Source organism: Marmota monax, unplaced genomic scaffold, assembly GCF_021218885.2.
Source record: "Marmota monax isolate L192 unplaced genomic scaffold, Marmota_monax_Labrador192_F-V1.1 WCK01_AAM20220418_F8-fsc00064, whole genome shotgun sequence".
NCBI classification, from domain to species: domain Eukaryota; kingdom Metazoa; phylum Chordata; class Mammalia; order Rodentia; family Sciuridae; genus Marmota; species Marmota monax.
This window is the reverse complement of record NW_026694542.1, coordinates 2,222,306-2,247,776: the sequence shown is the minus strand read 5'-3', so window position 1 is coordinate 2,247,776 and position 25,471 is coordinate 2,222,306.

The window sequence follows — 25,471 nt, the reverse complement described above, 5'->3', positions numbered from 1 at the left end:
TCTTAACCTCAGCCCTTCCATTTCAGCTTTCTCAGAATCAACACTGAAACAGCAACAAAAAATGTTGTTCATTTTTCAGAACAAGAGAGCATGGTGTGTTCTGACAAAGGCTCGCTGGAGGTCCCCTCCCAAGTCACTGAAGGTAGCTGGAAGGCATGCTGGTGAAGTTTGTGCTGTGTGTTTTCTAATAGTACCAGTGACTTCTAAGTCACTGTTATTCCTTGGTCCTGTTCCCACCAACTCTTTCTCCCACCCGCTCAACAGAGTCTCACTCCACTTTACATTGTTTCCTTATTTTGGGTTTCCAAAACTTTGATACCAAGGGAAATAGAAGGGCCTCGGACGCATGCAGAGTTGATTTTTATGGTGCATCTGAGGAGTGAAGGCCACACCTCCTTTCTCCTTGCACTGATAGAGTCCTCAGAACAGGGGGACGTGTGGGAGGATGTATCAAGTGCACAGACACTGGTGGTTCCTGAGGTGAAGGTACTTGGTGCTGTGCTTCTTGATCCAAATCCAGTCTGAGCAGCAGAGAATGACTTCGGGTAAGTTTGCAGTTTTGAGAGCAGAGAATTCCTGTTGTTTTACCTCTGAGCATATTTCTGGAGGGGTACCCAGAGAAAATGCATGATGAGCCTGATAGGACTTCAACCTTCTAGAATGTCTCAATGTTCAGTGTGATTTAGATACAATTGAACCTTTCCCTAAGAAGGTCCAGAGGTAATTTAGAGAGACCCAGAATAGAAGAGGCCCAGTGGACAGGAGGAGAGTAATCTGGGCAGACTACAGTAACATCACCAATGAGATAATTACAGGCAGTGACTGTCAAGTGGGTACTGCTGAGGCCCTGTTTTGGCCCCAGGGGGGGTGGGAACCAGCCCACTTCTGCCAAAGGCAGGAGTCAGGGAGAGTTCCCTACAGGGGACAACTGGGAGGCTGGGTCAGTCTGTCTGTACATGACAGGTGCACTCACAGAGGAACGCCCGTTTCTTATCTCTAGGAAATAGCTAGGCCTCGTTGGGGCAGTCACTCCAGGATCAATACTCTCAATGCCAGAGCATCAAGACAATAAGAAAGCAAAGCCTACAATTGGAGAAATAAAAATGACTGCTTCACGATGCGCTATTGTCACAAGTCCTCGCCCAGTCCTCTTTGTATACTTATTTAAAAAAGAACAACCCTGACTTCGACACAGAACCTGAAACCCAGGAAATTATAGATCATTGCCATTTACTCACACGTGTCTACCCTAAGCTCGTGGAGACCAGCGGTACCTTCTGCCACATATGAATCAGCCTCAACCGCACACATGGAGAACGTGCTCTTTTGAATGACAGCCAGTGGTCACTGATACTCCCTGTCCTCTTGTCTGTCTCATCAACTTGAATTTCAAGCTCTTTGAATGTTTTCCAACCTGTAACCTAAACACTGGCCAACGGGAGCCCGTTTCACTCGGCTTTGGATGAAAAATGCATGAATTTGTAGAAACGGATACTGAATATTTTTCCCCCAAAAAATGACATTTTTCCCTACCTACGCCAGTATGTCTGGTAATGGCAAAACATTCGTTAGAGCTCTTGAAGGAAACATTGAAGATCAAGGATTCGGGAAGGAAAGGGCTTTGGCGGAGGGCTCTACCCGTGGACCTCGGGCTCAGGTAACAGGAGGTCCTCTTACTGTCTCGATTCCCAGTAGCTCCACTATTCATTTTGAATGAGGGCCACCGGGTTGTGCAGTAGCAGTCAGCGGGCACAAAGGCCCTGGGCTTTGCATAGCGTTTGAGAAGATTGCCTGTGATGTATTTTGCGTGAGAAGTTTTGAGGGATGTTATGTTTGGAGAAACTCGTGAGCCTGTTGTTGAAAAGTCAGAGGAAATCGGATGCCTACAAGAAGGGACCTTGGAAAAGCCAGCGGTACACGGTCACAAGCAGCAGGTATTCTGGGGTGGGGGTGTGTGTTGGGATGATGCCGAAAGGATTCCAGACTCACTTTCCAGTTCCTCATGACCACCCTCAAAGGTCTCAGTCATTTCTTCCTCCAGATCTCGAGACACATGAGAACGAGACAACCATTAGCCATCGCTTGGATCAGTTCTGCCTCATCCAGTCCTCTTATTTTTCTAACCTTTTAGCTTTTCTGTCAAAAAAACATCCACATAGGTTCCTAGGCTATTGTTACAAATAGGGAAATTTCATCAAAGTACCTTTTTTTCCTGCTTTTTTATCCTGGAGGAACATTGGGAGTTGTTTTTGTTAACCTCATCCAATGACTATAATCAAAAGTCCTTTTTTTTTTTTTTTTTTTACAACTCTCAGATCTCAAGTTCAAACCAAACAGTGGATCTGGTTGTAGTTTGTGCAGATAAATCATCTTCTGTCTGATTTTAGACTTCCTGAAGGAACTGTCATACGCAAAGAGTACTTGGATGTTCAGGGCTCCCAGAATCTGGGGACTCTGGCTGGGCTCCCAACATATTCAGAAGACCCCATTTAAAAATATTTACCCATCCCAATGAAATGAAAGGGTACTTGTCCTTACAAATGGCCCCTGAAATAAACTCTGGAAGTCCAACCCCTGCCGCTGAACAGTGGCTATTACCCTTGGACACTGGGACGCGGGACTTATAATTCTGGAATAATTTTCCTTTGAATTTATGACTCTTCAACTGCGTTTCACACATCAGCCTTCTCGTCTCCTCTCCCACGTTAAATTGGTCCATAAAACTCCACACACCATAAAATGAGATCTGGGTGGAGATGTGCAAAGCATCCCCCAAGGTAAACATTAGGATAACTCCCACCCCACCCCAGAAGAAAATGGAAGCAAAGAGACATTCTAGTTTGGAGATCTCACTAGAGTCAGGCGCCAAGCAGCTGCCCCTGTCAAGGGACACCCCCCTTTCTTCTCCCTGAACCCCTTATCTGATAGTGGTTTAACAGAGGATCAAGAAAATGCCGGAGCCTTGCGAGGCGCTCTGGAGAGCTGACACCGCGGACTTCCTGTGGCCTGGCTCCAGCCACATGTGGAGCAGCCCTGGGATGAAGCCGCCAGCCCTGATGGTGTCTGAAATATTTGGCTCCTGGCTCCGGCTGTGGGCTGGCTGTCTGGTTTGTTTGAACACAAATTAGCCTGGGAGTCTTTGTGTAGAATGCTCCTTGAAGCTTTTTCCGTGACATCTGCCAATTAAATGTATGAATTACTCTGTTTACTCCTCCATGACAGAGCAGATATTTTATTCAGAAGCAAAGGGTTTCTCCTCGCTCTCCCTTCTCCTTCTGATATTCCATGAGCTCCTATTGGGTGCCGGTCACTGGTCACTGAGCAGGAGGGATGATTATACATTCGCAATTTCATTTTATTCCCTGTGACAGCCCCCCACCACACACACATACAAAATGGGCTTAGGGTTCCCATTTTACAGATGAGGAAACTGAGACACAGGGATGGGAAAGGACTGATCCAAGCCCACAAACGAATTAGGAGCAGAGTAGGAGCTAGAACCCAAGTCTTCCCATTACAAAGGTTTTTGTTGGTTGGTTGGTTGGTTGGTTGGTTTTTATCCTCTCCATTAAGAACCTCTTTAGGATTAATGTTTGACTCTTTGGAGCTGATATCTGGGTATTCATTCATTCAACAACTACATTTTGAGCTTCCACTGCATACAAAGTACTAGGTCTAAAGATTAAACACTGGGTCTGGAAACTCTCTGGAAAGAGCCAGCTAATAAATATTTTAGGGTGTGAGAACCATATGGTCTCCGTTGTAACTACTCAGCTCTGCTGTCGGAGTGCAAAAAATAGCTAGAGATGATAGGTAGATGAATGGACATGGCTGTTGTCTATTCTAATAAAACCTCATTTACAAAATTGGGCATCAGGCATATTTGGCCCTCGGGCTGTAGTATGCTGTAGAATGTCTTGCAGTGAACAACCACCAGAGCTCTTGGTACCCTCCCTGGTGAGGCATCACATGATCACGTGTTGACTCTGAGTCTTGAGCCTGCAAAGAAACTGGGGATCCCTGTGCTTGGATTGAATTTCCTACCCCTGTAAATAATCCTGAGAGACACACCTGATGGTCATTGTCTTCCGTGGGGAGAGCCCATCTCTTCTCTGTGGCAGGTCTCTTGTGTCAGTTGTAGGCAAATTCCTAGAACTAATTAAATCCCCGTGGGGCTTGTGTAGGCAAAGTGTCAACGGGGACAAAGTAAGGAAGAGCCTGGGTCTCAGCACACAGAGGAATCTGAGCTTGCTCATGGATGTTCATACCTCTGATTATATTGCAAAACTAGTAATTAGAAACATAATAATAATAATAGCAGCTACTGCCGATTGCCTGTTTATATGCTAAATACATTATTTTGCTTGATTCTCACCACAATCCTGTTTAATTCATATTGCTATTCCCACTTTCCAAATGAGGAAAACTAGATTCAGAGAAGTTAGGTCACAAGGTCACAGGCCCAGAAAGTAGCCAACTCAGGATTGGAACAAAAGTCTCCATGTCCCTCACCACCCCAGTAGAATGCTTTTGGAAGAAGAAAATGAAAGAACAAACAGATTTTATTGATGCCACCATTGTTGCCCCCATGTTGTTGCCCCAGCAGCAAGATGCACCCCAGGGACCACTTCATATGAAAGATGTCCCTGTGGAGACAGCAACAACACAGTAGGTTCCTATGAACTATAGTCAGATTCCTGAGGCACAAGAAGGCCTTCTTTGACTGTGGGCCCACAGTGCCCTCTACTGCCTAGGAGGAAAACCACAGAGACCCTTTGTCTCCTTGTGGTAGATCCTTAGATTGCCAATCATTGAAGATTGGGAGTGATGATGGGGGAATTCACTGGGATTCCGTTTTATTGCTCCTTTATTACATTGCATGGTTAGATATTTTCTCAGAGTGGTGGGGGTGGGGAAAATGAAGAGGAGAGAGGCCAGATGTAATCCAAACCCATAGAGGACGTTTTAAGGCAAGAAGAAAAATGCCCCCGGGGCTGCTTGGTCGCCTCCCACCTGAAGAAGTGACACTTCTTTCCTTTCCTAGGGTGGCATACGTCAGGCTGAGTGGTGATGGCATCTGGGCCAGGAAGAAGTCAAGGAGGCTCCCGATGGTTCCCGGGGGAATTTATAGCATCAAGTCAGGTGGGCTTTTGTGCACGCTTGGAAAAATAGAAACGGTTTCACGGAAGTAAGCAAATTAAACACTGACTTAATGAGAAGGGGGGGGGATTCTTTAAAAAAAGAAAAATTAATTAAATAAAATATCACCCTTCATGGTACAGTGGCACTGTGGCCTGGGATTAGAACTGGAAACTTTGTGTGGTGAGTTCTAGTGGGATGTGGGTTGGGCCAAAATATATTTGTCTCCAAGAAAGACATTTTTCAAAAGGCTAAGCCTTAATTTTATATATATATATATATATATATATATATATATATATATATATATATATATATATATATAAACAGTCAGGGAAATGCCAGGCCTGATACTTTCTTGAATGGGACCCTGGATTCAGCTCATGGAAGTCCTGGGAGGGGAAATCCTGGGTAGCCTGACTGAAGCCATGCTGTAGTGAGGTCCACCTAGATCCACCACAGCCCGTCCTTTGAGTCTCTGCCCTCCCTGCATCATGGCCATGTCCAAACTTCCTCTTTCCACAGGCTGCCACCAACACATGATGTGCTTCCTTTCTTCAAAGGAGCGCCATCTTGGAAGACATACAGACCCCGGGAAACGGTTCTGCCAGTCCAATAGTCAAATCTCAGAGTCCACAGTGGCTTTTCTCTCCTGCCATATTTTCCTTGGCTTCCCAGGCTCCATCCCTCTAAGCAAACATTCCCTCCGCATTTGGATTCCTTCTAACACTGAGCAGTGATGTAATGGAAAGAAACATTGAAGATCTGGGCTTGAGTGGCTTTGCTATTAACTTCCTTGTTGTTTAGCATCCCAGACTTTCAATTTTCTCATTTTTATTTAATAATATTCCTCTTACAATGTCAATAGAGAATCAAAAGGGGTAGTATACACAAAAAAAGTGTTAATAAATGTAACGGTCACACATTTATTAAATGGCCTGTATGCATTCAGCATTGAGAAATGTGGTACCAAGATGCAGCCTTATAATATAGTCAAACAGGTGGACAGGAACGTGGGGAACTCTAATGCACTGTGTAAAGATTGGGCTGTTTGTTCATTTGTTTTACTGTCTTCTTGTTGGTAGTAGAAAACCAACCTATAACCTGTTCCAACTCCTGTAAACCCTGCCTCTAATTCCTACTGGTCTTTGGAGCTCAGATTTTTCATTTGCCAAATGCAGAAGTGATCAGATCAATTATTTTCCAAACTGAGACACTTCTGAAAGTGAGAGGAGGTGCATGCAGTTAATAATTATTTCAGAGGAACGGGCGTAACAGAGGGTCACCCCAAGCAAACAGAGATTGCACTGCAGATGACGTGAGGGAATGCAGGTGGTGCTATCTAGGTTCCATTCAAGTTCTTTCAGTTTATGGCCTCCCACTTGTTATCCCAAGTCTTTCTCCTGTGGCTGTCCTGTGGGGGTGACTACTGGTCAGTAGTAGGGAGTATGTAGTAAAATGCACTCTGGAAATCCCAGCTGCTGGGATTCAAATCCTTTGTGAGTCAAGCCGCACAATTACTCCTTGTGGTCAAGTCCCCCGTTGGAGCTTAACTGCTTTGCAGGCTGGGAAACTAAATGCAAATACACTTAAACACAGGCAGCAGAAGGAATATTGATCCCCTGAATTGCCTCTTGACCCATCTCCGGTACCTACCTCCTTTCCCAAAGCAGAGTCCTGTGTTTGTATGTCTGGGCAAATTTCCACATAATGTATAAACATTTAATAATATCTACCCTTTGTAATCTTTGGAGAACTTAAGATCAATTAGAGAAAAAGATTGATTTTTGTAGACTTAGGGTTAGATCTTAAAATCAATTTTTCTTTTGTTCTTCTCTTTTCTCCTGCCATCCAATAAAAATATGCTGAGCCATAGAGGCATGTGCAAGGCACAGAGGACTACCTGACAATCTTTTAGACACAAGGAGTTCACACACTTTGTGCTAGATGGCAGGAAATTGGTAATGGAGTCTCTTACAGGTCCAGGCTGTAAATTGCAATCTTCCCAGAATTAACATCATTTAAAAGACAAAAATCCAAGGTGATGTGGCTAGGCTAAATCTGCTTCTTCCCAAGCACATCTACACGATCCACATAAGTGTGTGTGTGTGTGTGTGTGTGTGTGTGTGTGTGTTATCATAAAGAGTTCTAAGCACTTGGGATCTGTGTGGCCAGGGAGGGGATTTGTTTTTGCTGTTGTTTTCTGACAAGCTTTCCATTACACCTTTATGAGAAGCACTGAGGATCTCACTTTACTGACAGATTCTGGAGGGAAGGGTCATCATCCAAGCATCTTAGGATCTTCTTGTAATGGCTTTTATCTACTTGAGCATATAATTCACATTGGTTTCTCAGTCTTGGATCAAAATTTGTGCAAAAGGAATCAGGTTGGGCGTTCTGGGAGGTGACTATAGGGTGAAAGTTGAAAGGTTTGGGGAGAATACATTGGCATGTTGATCAAAGTCTCCCTGAACCTGAAGGAACTTGGGATCCACTGACAGGATAGTTATAACCAGCTCCACCAACCCACACGGGCTCCACGGAACACAGGGTTTCTCCTTCTCATTCTGTGCAGCTGGTCTCTGTTGTGCAGCCTCCATTAGGACACGGAACACCCTTGCTGAGCCTCTGTCCTGGCTGTCTGCCTGTGTGGGCATGAAGGGCCCGGAAATCCCAGGTCCTGGTTCAAGACTGCTACTCTAGTCATATTGATGCTCAGTGATGAGAATCAGAGCTGAGTTCCATTTCCCCAGATGTGAAGATTGAACACCTGAGAAATTATTCTTAGATATGTTTAACTCATAGTTTAAATTACCTTTAAATACCCATCAAAATATGTATTTTACCGTCATTTATTCAATGCCTACTAAGTACCAGACAGGGCAGAATTTAAGGACGTTCTTACCATTTAAGAACTAATGGCCTATCTGGCAAATCAGATAAATAAATAATTATCATAAAATAAGAAAGTCTTTTTTTAAGGGGACATTTATTTACAATAGCTTTTTGAAGCACTATTAGATGTTAGACACAATTAGTTGACTAATTTTCAACTAATGATCTAACTTATAATAGAACATCACCTTGTTAATACTCTTTTTTGGGGGGGAGAGGGGCACTACAGCACAATACCTGACACAAGGTACTTATGAAGAAGAAATTTATTTAGTGCATGAATCTGGAGGTTCGAGGGCATGGTGCTGGCATGGGCTCAGTTCTTGGCCTCATCACATCATGGCAGATGGCAAAGGAGAGAACAAATGAATGATTACCTCTCAAACCAGGAGCAGAGAGAACTGAGTGGGGCTGACCCCTGCTTTTAGGGCCAACCCCTGCTTTTATAACAAGCCACTCACAAGAACTTCCAAATAGTCCTTCAGAAATCACCTCCCGAGGGCACATCCACAATGGCCTAATGCCTCCCAATAGCATCACCCTGCAGGCCACCCTTACAATGACAGTGGACTCCAAGGGGAACACTCAGGCCACACCAACACCATAGTGGAGCCATACATCACAGTCTAACTTAAACTTATGTAAGAGGAGACTTTTCCAGGGTGGTCCACTTAGTATGTGAAAGAACAATTTGAATTCTTGACTCCATGTCTATTAGATGTCAAAGCCCATGCTCTTAAATGTAAAGAAAGAGTTGAGCAGAGGAGATAATGAAAAATAAAAGGTCAAGACTAGGAAATCCTGGGGGAATGAAATGACACTGCATGTTCAAGAGTGGACATTTCCTTTTGTGGTTGTAATTTAGACCCTCCCACCTGAGGCATTTTATATAAGGTTGAACAAGTAGGATGGAGTTTGATCTTTGAGAATTTGGGGGGATATGCTAAGGACTCTAGTTTTTATTCTCTCAACCATGGATACTTCTGTTCTGCTTTATGTTACTATAACCAATTACTAGAGACTGGGTAATTTAGGAAGAATTGTTTGGAAGCTCATCCACTCCTCTCAGGACTCAATCCCAAGGGATGAGACCAGACCTGGTAACTTTCTTACCAGGTAACTTTGGTAACTTTCTCTGCTCCTGCCATTCTCCTTTCCTCCTGAACTCAGAAGACCTTTACCTAGACTTTTGTAGTCCTGGGGTGTTTGTAGGAAAATGGTTGCATTTGAAAGCATAGTTTTCCAGATCTCTCTTGTCCTAGTGTGACCTGGATCAAGCCTTTGACCCAAGCTATGTATTTCATGAATGATGTCATTGGATGAATGACATCATTGATAAATGATGTCCACCTTCATATAGCCACACAGCAGATAGCCAGTACAGGTGAAAACACATGTGGCAGCATTTGACACATTGTCTCTCAACGTTAGAAATTTGCTATGAATTTTAGCACCCTGGCAAAAAACCAACTGGAGTTGACATACTATCTAAAGAAAAATTTGGTCTCAGTAGACAGGGCTTTTTTTTTTTTTCTAAGATGGCAAATTCCACTTTCTTTGATTCCCCAACAAGGGTCCCATCTATGATCAAAGTCTTTTTTTTTTTAATAGCAACTGGCATATCCTTGAAGGTATAATTAGCTACCATAGTAACTATAAATTATAATCTTTCTTTGACTTTCCAGACAACCTAAATAAGATGCCGTCACTTTCCCCCTACAATTAATACTCCCTGAAGGAATATCTAAGTGTCATGATCTATTGCTAAATTTGGAGCACACAGGCAAAAATTTGGTAATTCCCAATAGCAGTTGCAGAGATAGTAAATTCAATGAGTTCAGCAAAATAGGTGGTCACACAACCTGGTTCAGCCACAGGAATCGACCAGGAGACTGTGAAACGAAAAGCTAAGAGTCTTATTTACACTCTGCTAAAAAGAGGTGATGAACACAGGGTAGTTTTTTCCGTTTTTCAAAAATCATTATCGCTCTGAATTGTGAGTCTAGGTTGATCGGATATCACCTTCAGAGCTGTTACCACCAACTTACAATGAAGTAGGATGAAGATCAATTATAATTTCAAGGGGGCAGGGGGAAAAAAACTCACATCTCCTGAATATCTGGAGATGATCTCTAGTCACTGTCTTAACACTCTGCAGTGGTTTTTTTTTTTTTCATTTGAGCATAAAAATAACCTTGGAAGTAGACCCAATTATTCCCATTTTACAGAGTAAACAACAATAGGAAAAAGTAATAAGGCTGGCAGGATTGGTGGCAGAAGGAGAGTCAAGCTGGGCCCTTCCAAGGAGATGATGAGAAGTTAAAAGATTCTGCCTGGAAATAGTCCAGAGCAAGTCTGGATGCTGATCTTACCCAAGGAAGAGGGAAAGATAGAAAAGGTAGGAGAATACTAACCCAAGACACACTGCCAAGGAGGCAAGGGAAGAGGGGGACCAGAAAGCACAGAGGAAGAATACTTCAGAGGTGACATCAGTGGCTGGGATGATGTCAGATGCTGAAGAATGATAGTTAAAACTTGAGAAGGCAGGCTGACAGCGTGGGAAATAACGTTCAAACCAGATAGCCTTGCAGCCCGGACCAGGAAGTACAGTCTTCTAGGCCATGGCAGGCCTAGGGCATGATGTCAGCAGGGGAAGAGGAGGAAGAGGATTGTGGGTGGGTGTGGTGGCAGAGATCTTCAGAGCCGAGCAGGAGAAACAGACAGTCCGGGGTTCCTGCTTGCTCTTATTACTTTGTCTGACTTCCAGTCTGGTGCTTACCACTCTCTATAATTATCCTTTAGTTAATGAATTGCTTCTTGTTGATTATCTGCTTCATCTAACAGACTCAATTCCATGGATGTAGAGATATTAGGAATTTGGTATGAATTACCAAATTCAATTGCTGAAGGTATTGCTTTTCTAATTCAAACCTTCATCTCTGGAATGTAGATGGTGCTAAGAGTTCACGGTGCTCATTCAATACCTGATGCTCAAGTCAATGAATGGCATCTTCTGTTTTCCCAAATAAACCCATGTGAGGGTTAAAAATCAGCAAGAATGATGGATGCTACCAGATGAAGAGAAAGAACACAAATCAGGATTTTTTTTTTTTTATAATACACGATATGTGACCAGATCAATAACAGCAACAGGGATAGTATATCTGCATGGGGTGAACCTTAAATAAACAGAGTTTTGCAAGAAATAATAGAATCAGGAGGATAATTAACTTTCCCTCCTTATCCTGGAATATATAAAAGCAGAAAAAAAAATAAAGTCTCTGCTTAAGAAGATTCTGGCAGGTGCTACTGCTTTGGAAGCTAACAACTATTCCTCCATCTCTTCCTGTTCTTAGAAATTGAAGCCATGCACCTAGCTCCAGGGAATGTGTATTATTTGGTCTAAGATAGCAAAGTCTTCATCATTCCCCCACCATCATCAATTTTGTTCTTTAATTTTTTTTCAGTTCTGATCTTTGTCTGATTATGTTTGTTTGTTTAATTTTTGTGGATATTTTAATTTAAAAATATTTAATTGACAAATAATGAATAAATATATTCCCGGTGTATAATGTAAAACTTTGATATACATACACGTTGAGTGGTGGTTAGCCGTCACATTAATTAATCCATCCCTTACCACTCTTGCTGGATGTAATTGGATTCCCAGAAGTTGTCTGTCTTATATCTGAAAGTCTGTGTCTTGGTCTGACATTTCTTCAATTTCCACTAATACCTATCCACCCCTGGCAGCCACCATCCTACTCTCTGCTTATATGAGTCTGACTTTTTAGATTCCACATAGAAGTGGGATCCGATGGTATTTATCTTTATGTGTCTGGCTTATTTCACTTTATGTCATGTCCTCCAGGTCTATGTGTGTTGTTGCAAATGGCAGAATTTCTACTTTTTATGGCTAAATAATATTATTTTAGGTACATGCCACAAGTTATATATTTAGATCTCTATATAGATATATGTGTATATAATATATGTATACATACATATTATATGATATATATATGTAAACAATTACATGTATCTCACAAATGTTTTATCCATTCACCCATCTCTATTCACTTAAGTTGTTTCTATTTAGGGGCCATTGTGAATAATATTTCAATTAACATAGGGAGGTAGATATGTCTTTGAGTTACTGATTAATTTCCTTTGGATAAATACCATGAGTGGGATTGTTAGATCACATGGTAGTTTTATTTTTAGTTTTTTGAGGAAAATGCGTATTTTTTCTAGAATGTCTATACCAATTAACATTCCTATCAACAGTGTTCAGAGACTTCCTTTTCTCCACACTCTGGTCAACACTTACTCTCTTTTGTCTTTTCATAATGGCCATCCTAACAGGTCTGACGTGACATTTAGTGTGGTTTTAATTTGCATTTTTTCTGATCATCTGTGATACTGAATATTTTTTCATATACTATGGGCCATTTGCATTTGTCCTCTTTTAAAAAATGGTTAGTCAGGTCTTTTGCCCATATTTTTGATAGAGTTGTTTTTACAATGGAGTTATATGAGTTCCTTGTGTGTTTTGGAAATAACCCTTTTATTTGATATATGGTTGTGAATATTATAATGCATTCTCTTGGTTGCCTTTTCGTTTTATTGATGGGTCCTACACAATCTCTTGGAGAAAACTGACCATCAGTTTTAGAGCTGTCACCCTGAATTTGTCACTGGATGACGTCTTTTAGGCCAGGGTTCCTCAGGAGACTCCTGGTAATACGGTCCCATGGATTGGTGGCTGCTTCACAAGACATCATGGGGTAGTACTAGTGAGTGAGTAGTCTCATGGTGCCAAAAACAAGGAAGAGCCAGTGAAGACTTTTGTTTCTCCTCCTGTTTGCACCAATCTCTCTCCTGATTGGAAACTAGAGAGCTGTTATTGATTGACCTCAGTTCTTCCAGCAATACCTGCTCCATCTTCCTTTAGTTTTGTTTAAAAACAAAACAACAACAAAAACACAACTTTCTGCAAGTTTTACTCTTTTCTTGGTACAACTAGTAGGTTATTCTTCACCAAAAAGTTTCTCTGTGCTCCATAATTTAAAGCAGTTCACGTCAGAATGACGTTAGTTATGTCAGGAACCAGTGAAACCCTTTTTTTTTCCTTCCTTTTTCTTTCTTTCTTTTTTTTTTAAGAATGGAATGCTAGGAAGCTTCTCCTTGTGCAGGGATCATGAGAGCCCAATGGATGGAAGAATTCAATAAATTCAGGCAGTTCAGGGGAGGATTAAGGACAAGTCAAATTTTCAAAAGGATAAAGTATATAGTTTCCAAAACACCCATTTCTGGGTATAGGCTCAAGACCAATGTCTTTTGCTTGTAACTTGTTTTAGCAAAATGCCACCATTTAATTATTAGTTTGGTGAATGACCACACCAGACCATTTAGTGTAACATGACAGGCCCTGAAGGGAGTAGTCAGTAATTTGAAACACTAACCATGTGTTTTGTCTGAAAAATTAATACCTGTAGCATGACTGCAGTGGCATGTTTCAACCAATCAAAATGTAGGAAAAACTCTACGATGCTAATAAAGGCAGCTACTGTTCTGGCATAGGGCAAACATAATAGCTGCTATTTATTAAGTATTTACCATATACCAATGCTATTGCGGCTTATCTCATCTCTTCTTTGTGACCACTCTACAAACCAGATAATTACAAAAGGACCTAACATTTATTGAACACACACACACAATATATTCCACAAAGTTTACAGGGACTATCTATTTTACTCAGCCCTCCATGTGGTAGTATTATTATCCCAATGTTAATGATTTAAAAGCAGAGGTGGTTTAAGCTTGAATAATGTTGTCAGTAAATGATGGAGGCAAGATCTGAACTGAGACGTTCCTAACTCGGATGCTCGTATATTTAATAGCCACCCTACATCAAAGGTTCATAAAACCTGAAATTGAGAATGTGGAAGGTTATTCATTGGATAAGGCCCAAGTCATAATCGCACACATTTGAAATAAAAAATCAAGTTAGTTCAAAAACTATTTTGCTTAATGCTAACATTTAATAACAAACAGTGCATCCAGGTGAGCTAATCAGTGGAGATCCTTGAGGACTGTTGAATGATTAGCAAAATGGACTTGTAATTGGACAGATAGACTTAAAGTTTGTTAGCAAAGAACTTGCTAGAAACATAACGATAGCTACCATTTATGACAGACATCATAACACAAATACCAACTGCATCCCTGAACAATGAACACTACTAGGTAGCCTACTTAACAAGTCACTGTCCCCCTTCATGTAAACCATTTCAGTCGAGCTGCACATCCTCTTCTTGTGGTCTTAAGCCACAGGTGGAGGGGGCCCTTGCCCCAGCTTTAAGAGTGCATAGGGATGGAACTGTCAGCTGGAACGATGCCACCACCCTTGCCACCCATGGGCCTGGGCACGTGAGTCACATGGCACAGTTTTAGACCAGGAGACACCAGGAGCCACAATGTGGGGCCTTCTGGGGGAGATTTGCTTTTTGTTGACATAGCTACACATAGAAAGAACATGCCCTCTCCCTCTGCTGGTTATTGTCACCACTGTGGGTGACACCTGAGATTGCATTGGCTCTCCTATGACAATGAGGGGAGTTGAACAAGTACCACAGATGACAAAGGAAGCATTGCAGAAGAAGCCAGGCACGTGATGCTGCTGAGCTGAGAAGACCAAGCTGACGGGCCTTTACGTGGACCTACTTGCCTAGGGACATTATTCTAATCAGCAGTTTTATCACTATGAACAAAAGACCTGACAAGAACAACAGTTAGAGGAGGAAATTTTTTTTTTTTTTGGCTAACAGTTTCAAAGGTCTCAGTCCATTTGGGTATAAATTTGGGTATCAATTCAAGGAAATCAGGTTTTTATTTTAACTTACAGCTCAATGCTTCCTAATATATTTATCCTCCTTCTTATGCTGAGAAGAAAAATAGAGCCAAAGGTAACAGCAGTTGACTGAGTTCAGGTTCAATAAGTGATAAAGCAGGATAGGTATGTCAATCAATCCTGCTGTGGGATCCCAGATCCTGTCCTCTACTGCAGCACACCAGCTGTCACTCTTCCTTCCATGGGCTGTGTCGTAAAACCCATTTTCCCCTGCAGAAACGGAAGGCAATTGAAATGAATGTCTTCTTGTGTGCTGAATTTCTCCATCTGCATGTGCAAGTGGGCCTAAAGTAAGGAGTCTCCCCAGGACCCCCACAGCACTTGGCCTGTACACATACACAGCTTTCAATTCCCTTCTGCAGTGCAGAGATGTAAATGCCTTGATAACTTGCATTGCTCAAGATTCCTCATTAGGAAGTGAAATGAAACAGCAAGAAAACAAATAACCAGGTTAAAAAATATAGGCAAAGGACCCGAACAGACATTTTTCAAAAGAAGACATACAAACAGCCAATGGGTGCATGAGAAAACACTTAAGGACGCTAATCACCAGGGAAGTGCAAGTTAGGACCACAAGGAAGTTGTCTGACCCCTATTGGAAGGACTGTCATCCAAAAGAGGAAAGTTGAGTGTTGGCGAGGATGTGGAGAAAAGAGAAAGCTTGTGCACTGTTGGTGTGAATGTAAATTAGTGCGACCAATACGGAAAAGAGTACAGAGGTTCAAAGTACAGAACATCAAAGTTGAACCACAGGATGATCCAGCAATCTCACTACTGGATATTTAGCAAAAAGCAATAAAATAATATGTCAGTGAGATATCTGTTCGTTGAAGCATAATTTACAATAGACAAGAAATGTAATCAACCTAAGTGTCCGTCAGTAGATGATTTAGTAAAGAAAATGTGATGTCTATGATTGATAGGTAATCACAATGGGATACTATTCATCCTTAAGAAAGAAGGAAATCTGCTCAGGTTCCTGAGGGACTTACATTTCCTTCTCAAGGCCTGGTTCCAGACTAAATGTGAGTGAGCCAGGCAGAGGGACCTAGTTAGGAGACCACCTTGTGGGACTGGAGCAACATAGTGGCGGGCAGGCTAGGGAGATGTGGGCATTCCCCCTTCCTCGGGGAGGGTGGGGAGTGGCAGTTTGCATGGCGAACCTCCCACTTCCTCTTCGCTACCCCTTCACTTTCTTGCTGCCCCTTTTCTGGTCTCTCCATACCCACTCCTGGTCTGTCCCAGGACCCTCTTCTGTATCAGGTTTATTGGTTGTACTTATAAATCATACTTTCCTTTCAAAAAAAAAAGAAAGAAAGAAAAAGGAAATCCTCTCATTTTCAACAACACAGATGAACCTGTAAGGGCATCCTATTAAGTGAAATAAGCTAAGCACAGAAAGAGATTCGATGCGTGATCTCACTTATAAGTGGAATCTCAGAAAGTCGACCTCCCAGAAGCAGAGCCTAGAACGGGGTTGGGGCAGGTTGCAGGGAGGTTGAGGGACATTTGTTAAAGGATACAAAATTTCAGTTAGACTGAGATCAGCATGGTGACTGTAGTTAGTAACTATATATATATATATATATATATATATATATATACTTAATATATACTTAAAAACTGCTGAGAGTACATTTTGAGTGTTTAAATCAATACATACAGGTACACAAATGATTCATACCTGGAGTAATGCAGATGTTCATTAACGATATATAAATATATGTGCGCATTTTAAAACACCACGTCATAAACCATGAATGTATACACTTTGTCAATTAAATAATAAAATTTTTAAAAATAAAAATAAAAAAATACTCCTTATCAACTTACCAAGGCCTGGAAACTTTGCATTCCAGCAAGATCTTACGTCACTCAGATGCCTCATTATAGAAGACCCAGTAAAGGTATTTTTATTTTTTTTTGCATTTCCTCCAAATACATTTCCTTCCAGCCTCAGGACCTCTGCACATTCTGTTCCCTCGGCCATGACCTCTCTTTCCTGGGATACTTCCTTCCGATCCTTCAGGCCATAGCTCAACATCACTTCCTGTTCTCTTTTAAGTCTCCCAATTCTCCACTAGAGTGCTTGCCATCTTGAGGCACTGGGTTTGATTCTTAGCACCACATATAAATTAATAAGTAAATAAAGGTCCATCAATGACTAAAACAAAATTTTAAAAAATAAATTTTCTTATTTATGGAAATATTGATTTGCTCGATGCCTGTCTTCTCCACTAAATTGCAAGCCCTGGACTGACAAAGGCTGTGCAGACCATGCTTGCCACTCTTTCTCTGGCTTCTAACCTAGATAATTTAATTTAGGGTAGACTTAAATATCTGTTGGGTAAGTGAAAGGGTGATGAAGAAAGTTCTCTACTTCCTATTTGTATATTGGAAAATTATCGATCATGGGTTTGCTCAAACAGGATGTAGGCAAGAGTACATATATTTCTTCTATGTGCTCAGTCCCACCTATTTTTATAATATTCCCTACCTGACCCTATTCCAAACCACTATCATCTTCCCTTTGAACTGCAACACCTACCTAACTATACCTAACTACACACTAAAACCTCTCAACACGCACCTGTCCACTCTCCACCCAGAAACCAGCCTGGTATTTTCAAAGGGCGACCATACCATGTTACTTTCCAACTCTTCAATTTTCTTTTGCAAGTAGAATAAGATTCGATGTCCTTCAATGCCCTGCATAACTCAGTGGTGCCTGCTTCTTCTGCTTCATCTCCTGCCAACCTCTCCCTGGATCACCACACTGCAGCCATTCTGGCCTCTTTCTGTTCCCCAGACACAACCATTAGTCCCTTTCCTTCTGGTGTTTCCTCTGCCCCTGATCTTTGCATGACAGTGGGGGCCATAACCCAGATGCTGTGACTACATATGTATCTCTCCTTAAAATCGTTGCCTCGTTGTTCTATATTCTCTTCTTTGTGTGTCCTCATTACCTGAGAATATGACTTGATTAGTTGGCTTAAGTATTGTCTTTCTTCCACCAGAAAAATACGGGCCCCTAAAAGGCATTAATTTCATCAGTCTTGCTCTCTGTTTACATGTCTCAGAACCTTGCATACCACATAGGAGGAACAAAACAAGTATTTGCTAGAGGAGTAGATAAATGAGTTCACTCAGAGAGGTGAGTTATGGCACAATCAGGTTCAGCTTTGATAAATATTTATTGTGCCATTCGAACAAACACATCTTGTGAGGCACAGAACCTGAAAATGTGATTATGATCCACAAAGAGCCCACATAGTATATAAAGATAGATGTGTGAATGAATATACCTAATACCATGTAAGCGCTACAATAGGTGTGTATAGGAAATCCAGGCTCAAAGAATGCAATGACCATGATCCATTGCAAGAATCAGGAGAGACTTCCTGACAGAAGTCTTGAGGGATAAGTAGGAGCTTTCCAAAGGAGCTTTGGGCTGGTCTTAGTATTTCAAACAATAAAGAAAGAATGTCCAAAGGCACAGAGTTGCAGATACACATGGTTGGAGAAACATGGGTTTTCTGAAGCAAGATTGTAGGGTATATGAGCGAGAGGATGTGCAAGGCTGAGATAGCAGACAAGTAAGCCCCTCAGCATTCCTCTTCCCTTGGACAAATGGCACCCCTTCTGGGGCCACTCTCCACCCGACGTGGTCTTTGAGTAGCCTCTGCCAATCGCAGTATCCAGGTACTCAGGTGATCTATCTATTGTGGAAAGTTTGTGATGAACCTAGGGTCATCTTATTTCCCTAAACCTTCACATGCAGCCATTTACCCAATTCCTTGTTATTTTATAGACAGATTCTTTTTTTTGCTGGACTCTCCATGTTGTAAACTAGAAAACTGAGAGGCCATGTCCTTCTGCCCTCTTCCTCCACCAAAAAGGAGGAGGGAAATGAGTGTGTGTGTGTGTGGGGGGGGGGCAAAGAGATATACAGTTAGAAAACAAGACATGCATAGAATGATACAGATACAGTGACAACATTTGAATTCCTGGGGTTCTTAGAACCAAATGTATCTCTTGTATATTCTAGTTATTATATAAACCCGTACATTTTTGTCGTTCTTGTTGTTTTTACTAGTTCAGGTAAAGAATATAGAAAGAAAAAAGAGTTGGTGAAAAAAATATACATATACATAAATATATATATTCCCTCTTGAACATGCTAAATTTGAGATGCTTCTGGGAATACCCAGTCATAGACATCCAAGGGGCAGTCCTGGTCCTGGCATCTAGGAGAGAGGAACAGCCTGAGAATCTAGACTCAGTAGGTCAAGATAAAGGAGATTGTTGCAGCCATGGAGCTGGATGAAATAGCTCATGGAAAAAAAATGGAAAAAAATAGAAAATAGAAACTTTAGGAAGACCCTGGAGAAATCTCTTGAAGGAACATGGGTGGATGAAGAGGAGACCTTGAAGTGTATTAGGACAATGTCTGGCAAGGAGAATCAAGACAGGGTGAAACTTGAGAAGCCATATAAATGAGTTTAAGAAAGCTGACGTGGTCGACAATTCTAAATGACACAGAAGCAAAGGATGGTGAAGCCTGGGTTCGGTATGAAGGCGGGTGATGCCACAATAACAAGTTAACCTCAAGGCCCTTACTGGCTGAAGGCAACAAAGGTGTGTTTATTGCTTGTATTTGGTGACTTTTGTGGGTTGATGCTCCATGAATTTCCTCGAGCACCTGGGTTGGCTGAGGCTCCCCCGTCTGTAAAGGTGGTGTGTGGAATCTGCAGCATCTCTAACCACTGGTGTGGAAGAGAGAGGAACTGGAGTCCACATGTGAGGTTTCACCGCCTTGGAGCAAAAGAAACCCACAGCTCTTGTCACACATTTCAATGATCCGAACTGCCTACCCACAAGGGAACTTGAGCAAGGTAGGGGATATGATGGAAATTTTGCTGTGGTCAGCATTATTAAATCTGCCCATGGAGACCAAGATGTATGTAACTTTCGGATTTGTCTTCAGCAGACCATTGGTGGTTAACAAGAGCACTTTCATGGGGGCAATGAAGCTGAAAACCAGTTTGAGAGTAAAAGGAGGGGTAGGCAATGATTTTACGTGCTTTTATCAGCTTCAATAGACCTTATCATATTTTACCTTAGCACAACCCTGTGGGGGAAGTGTCAATGATGTAATTTTGAAAAAGAAAAGAAAAGAAAAAATCAAAAGGAAACCAAGGCTCAGTAAGGGTTACTGATTGATTTATCTGTCAGCGATTGAGTCTTTGCTAATAATAAGAACTGAGTATTCAGCAAAACAAAACTGCATTCCTGTCCTCCTTTAAGGATACATAAATGAATTTTTTTGGTCACATAATTATACAACTAAACATGAACTCAATGGCTCTGGAGCAAACTAAAGAGGGAAGCCCAAGAGGCTGCATGTGAAACCCTAGAACCAGGCTGGTACATGGATGGATGGACACTTCCCCTATAGGTGATAAGTCAGAGCAAAGCCAGAAAAGACAATTGGAACCAGAACAGTGACTCCAAGTCCCTGGTTGTCCCCCCCCCCCATGTTCTGCCATTTTCCCTCAATCTGGACAGCCAGCCCGAGGGACCAAGGAGCCACTTGTAAGGCTCCAGCCTCCCTAGCTGTCTCCTGAAGTGACCAAGGAAGGGACAGCACAAGGCTCTGTCACCACGTTATTTATAGACCGCCTCTGATGGTCCTTGCTGTAGCCTTCATGGCCTTGGTAATGGTTGGCTAAAAGGAGGATGAGGAGAGGATACAGGCAGAGTGACTCTTTGGTGAGAAAACTGTCTCCTATTGCACTCCTCAGGAGATGGCTGCAGAGCTAGAGCTGAATTCCCCTGGGGTACAAGGGAGCCCCTCGCAGAAGGCCGACAGGAGGACCCTCGGGTTACCTTATTGCACTTCTCAAGAGGGAAGGAGGAGCAAGGCTTCTTTAATAGGGCCCCTGCCTCTTTTTCTCCCTGTGACTTTGGCATGGGTTATCTGTGGACCCTCCTGGAAGTTCTGCTTTCTTGTGTCATGACCCCCTCCCCAGCTGCAACTAAAGCAGAAAATGAACACAGTAAACAGGTTGAAGGTCCTATGTGTGCAAAGCTTTGGGTCAGAGACCACAGGAGTCAGAACACAAGGGAGCCACCTTGGGTGGCTGGGTGGTGCAGTGGGCACTGGAGAGGCACAGAAGCTGATGCTTCCTCTCACTGAGCCCCCCACATAGTATGTGCTCTACACTAGACAGTACTCCCCCACCTCCTTATTTTATTTGCTACCCCACCTTGAACCCTAGCACTTCAGCCTCCTTTGCGTGAGTCCTCACTCAATCTCAGCAGCTTCTGGCCCCACCTGTCACTTCACCTCCTTCTTCAGCTTTATCTTGCCCCCTGGAACTTGACCCCGAGATTCTTTCTAAGCCAAATGCATGTTCAGCCCCAAGGTGGCCTTTGTTTCCATGTAGTGTCAGAACTCTCAGCCCCTGAGACCTGCCTAGGACTGACCCAGATCTCAGATCTCAGCCATAGGGTGGAGTTGTGAGACCTGGTGGTCAGGCAAGAGAACCACTGCTATACGGTTTGAGAGCAATCCCAGAAGGATCTCACTCCAGGGGCGCTCACACCAGCATTTCCCAAAGCGGGGTTCTGGTGCAACCTGGATTCAATCAACAGAGGGACTATTCCTGGACCTTACCTCCAAATGAAAACATCAGTTTCCGCATTTCTCATAATGTGTATTTTAGTAACACGTAAATCTTGTGACATTAAAATGTAAAGACCACGTGTTATGAAGCTATTAGCTATCGATAGTATTGTTACTGAATATTCAAGCATGTTCTTTTATCCAGTAGCCGCTGCATGGGGGGAAGATTTTATTTGATCAACTTAGAAGAGATGCTGAGGCTTTGGGAAAATGACTTTCTTCTTCTGGGCTTCAGTGTTCTCACCTCTGTTAGGAGAATGTGTGTCTAACGGGTCTCCTGGGTCTTTTTCAGTCAATTTCCTCTGGGCCCAGGATTCTGTCAGAATGGAGCAGTCTCTAAGCCTGAAACTGTGAAAGGCTCTTGCTGCAGCTCCAAGGTCAGGAAGAGAGACAGATGATAAAGGTGGGGCGATGACACCCTTAGCCTGGGGACTGCAGGCGGGAGTGTGAAAACAGGGAAACCAGTTTTGTAATGTAGGTGGCTTTGTATAAATACTGGTTAAGGAGTCCTTTCTGCACCTCCAGTTTACCTTTTGAAAAAAGGATCAAAGGAAGGTTGTTGCGTGGAAATGTTTACAATGCACACCAAACAGCACCCAGTGCATCCTTGGTGTTCAACGAACAGTGAGTATCATCATCCTTGTACATCAAGGACTGAAAGCTTAATAAAATCATATCACAAGACCCTGGTACAAGATACTGCATGAAACAGATGCTCAGAGCATGGTAATTCCATCGTCCTTTGTATTAGAAACACAGTACATAGAATGACTTAATTAATCCATTCATTCAACAGATACCTATTGAGCTCCTGGACTGTGGAGGGTACAGAGGGCACCGAGGCTGTTGAGATGGCCATAGTGGCAATCAGCATTGTGGTCTCCAGGAAGGTATAGACAAGGAAAGCCTTATTAACATACTGAAGAACAGATTTAAAAAAAAAAACAACACACAAGATAATGTAGCCAGAAGAGGGAATTGGAGTGTATTGACAAAGGAGAGGCACAAAGACTCAGGGGAAAGAATGAGCATGGCATAGCAAGAAGAAATTCTCCCTGCTGGAGAAATAGGAGGGGCCAGTTCACAAAAAGCCATGGAAGTCAGGCTGTTGACAGGCTCACTTATCCTAAGGGAGACGGGGAATCGCCAGTGTTTCAGAACACCCACTCTGATAGGGAGATGGAAAAGGAGGTGAATGTCAACCACAAGCTGAGATTCTAAGCAAGAGGCCAAAGCACTAATTCTGGTCCAAGATGGTGGTGGCGGTAGGCATAGATGGAAATAGATTGCCGGCGTAATTAAGAAGCAGAACCTATGATGGATGGGATTTGGGGCTGGGGTGGTAATGAAGTCACAATTTAGGATCAATCGATTTGTTTTCCTGATAATCACTCAGAGTGAAACCCCCACATTTTCTCTTGTTAGCCATTGGTTAAGTCTGATCTGTACTGAGAAATGAGGATGATGTTTTTTTTTTTTTTTGAAAATCAATCATGTCACCAGGTCAGATTCTTTGCAATCAGACCACAATCTCCTAAATTTTGGAGGAATGAAATTGAGTCAACGCTTTATTTCTTTGCCTTGAATTTCCCATACATTCCAGATCAGACTTCTTAAACTTATTTACATCTTCAGATGCAATAATGAACTTTAACCACTTGATGGCCACATTTCAAAGTCCTGGATCTTATTTTTCCACTTCTGGCAATTTTCTATCCATTTCCAATCACTTGCCTGTGGGACTAAATAAATCTGTCATTTTCTAAATTAGCAGGATGTCCATTCACTTGGCATATATGTGTTTCACATATCCCAGGTTGCCACTAAGGACTAATGGATATCAATGAAACGCAATTTCCAAACAGTTATGACGATTTTCAACTTCATTCTATTTCATGCTTTTAAAATTCAGATAACCCCTGTTTTACACCAAGCAAAGAAGTGTTCTGACAATGAATTATTAAGATTCATAATAGATTTAAATATTGATGGTCTTCTTATCTTACAAATGACAGTATTTGTAATCAAAAAGAGCAAGCAATGAAAGCTTAAAGAAAAAGGAAAGTCACACCTAAACATTATTGATGGTAGAGGTCCCCTTGGTAATGAGACCTTGAGTGATTCCAGTTTCACTAACAAGCCATCCCTGAAGTGAAAAGGGTCACGGGAGTTTGCAGCCCAAAATGGACTTCAATATGCAAGTCTCAATGGCAAGAACGTTCAGGACAGAATTGGAGCTTGATATCATTGAAGATAAAAAATTTATGTAGCTCTCGATTTTGGTTCCTGGCTCATTTCTGCTTAGAATTCGGTTTCCCGGGCAATTCTGCCTTCAGGAGGAGCATGACTTTCCCACAATTTCAAGTCCTTCTATCCCTGGGTGAGCTATCTCTCATGATAAAGGTATTGACTTCCCAAACAGTTTCCTGAGACAGAAAAATGTATTGGACAGATGCATTTCAAATATTTCAGATCTTTTTGACGTCAGTTTTACCCTATAAATAAATTACTTGCCATCTTAATATTATCCATCAGTTTGATGAGCTTAGCTGATGGGTCTTAGAGATGGATCTCTTCATGCTGTACCATCAATGTCAGGTCTGAGCCAGGATTGAGAGTCAGATGCTGGACTCCGGTGAACTACCAAGGCCTTCATGCTACATGGTCTGGTTTCTTGAAATATGGTTTGTCAGTGTTATCTCCTGGTGGCCACATGTCGCGACCCCTCGCTGGCAAGGGAAAACACGACACAGGATTCTTCTTTCAGCAGTTTATTCAGGCCTTGATTCAAGTATCATCTTCTAGCGACCCCCCGCCGAGCGCCCAAGCACAGCCTAATAAAGCCTCCCGAATACCAATCCCAAGCTGCCACGTGGATCTCTCTCATAGGGTGGTAAGGGATTGCGCGCCAACTCTCCAAAAAAGGAGTTGTTTATCACAGGCCACAGTGGAAGCCGGCGCCATCTTCTAATGGCGGCAGCGGTCTACAAACACGGCTCACCACAGCCACACAGTAATATCACCACTGGCATCAGATAGAAGTATGATTTCAACAAAGGAAATGCTGTTAGTCAGGGCTGAGTTCAAAAATCGAAGAAACTGGGGTTCATATAAATGTGAGGAGGAGGAGAGGAGGGGAGCTCTCTTTAAGAGAACTAACATGAAACTAAGATTGTGAAAATAAGAAGGCAATTTACTACATATTCAGAAGTCACAGCAGATTACGAACTTTAAAAAGCTGACAAATACTGAGTGTATCATGACAGCATCATATTTTTATTCTGTAGGTCTCTAGACATTTCAGCTATTCTACATGTCTCTATAGCAACCTTTCCTACATTTTAAGCAATATATTCTTTGATCATCCATTCTTATGGCAATGACTTTGCAATAATATTTTTCTATACAGAAAACTGCAAATGTAATTCAGTCTTCATTTTAAAATGGTTGCACCATTTACAGTTTAGAAAAATATATTTTCCCTCACAACTCATTACTGGAAATTTCTTCTAATGTATATATTCAACGCTATTAATTTCCCTCTAAGCACTACTTTTGCTGAATTCCGCAGATTTTTATAAATTTTATTTTCATTATTATTTTATGGCTGCTTTCAATGGATCCTCTTTTTACTTTTGTTTTCAGGTCATTCCATTCCATTCTGTGAAGATAATTCTATTCGAGTTTGATGTGATCCCCTGATCTGAAGCTTGATGTCTTTAACAATTCTAGAAAATTCAGACCCATCATTTTCTCTCGGCATATTGCCTTAACCCCATTGTCTCTGACCTTTTCTTTCTGGAACTCTGATTTAACTATTTGTTAAAGTTATT